Raw genomic sequence first — 779 nt, forward strand, 5'->3', positions numbered from 1 at the left:
GGTATTGGGGGGTTTCTGGGAGGATTTCCCCGAGTCTCCTCGTGTTCCATCCTGTGATTTTCCTCTGGCGAACTCATCTTGCAATCTTGCCTGAGATGGAACTGCCATCCTCTTGGCTTCTGTTTCCCCCAGTATACAGGGTGCCATGCCAGACGAGCTGCAAGTCAGCATGTCGCTCACCGGACAGACCACAGACAACATTAGGTCTTTGTTTTTAACAGTCCCTTTTGAGTCATGTCTGTGATCTCCTTGACCAGCTCCACTCTACCTTGGTCTCCTTTTCCTGGTTCTATTCCCACCCTTTTCTCCTGGAAAACATTTTTTAAAAAATCTGGGCTTTTATTATAAATTATATCAGCTTTCAGTTTCTTCTCCTACGGATATCACAGAGACATAAAACACATGGTATAGCCTTTTAAATGGTGGCAGTGACCCCAATGGCCAGCCATGACTTGTTAAATATGGGCTCTTACAAATGTGCTAAAATTAAAAGTATATATATTGTTTTCCTTTCAATCAGGCTAAACTCTGGGGGAAGGCAGGTCGACCATGATATAAAATATGCTATCTAGCTGGGGATATAGCTAAATACGGAGTGTGTGTCACATGCATCAGGCCCTGAGTTTGATCTGCAACATCAACATGGAAAAAAAAAAAAAGCAATTTGAATATCTAGAAATATACTGTTTAATCTGTAAGAGCCAGCCAGATTTTCTGAGGGTTTTGTTTCTAACAGTATGTGTGCTATTCTTACTCTTAATGGATATTTAATAATATCC

Source organism: Phodopus roborovskii, unplaced genomic scaffold (assembly GCF_943737965.1).
Source record: "Phodopus roborovskii unplaced genomic scaffold, PHOROB, whole genome shotgun sequence".
NCBI lineage: Eukaryota > Metazoa > Chordata > Mammalia > Rodentia > Cricetidae > Phodopus > Phodopus roborovskii.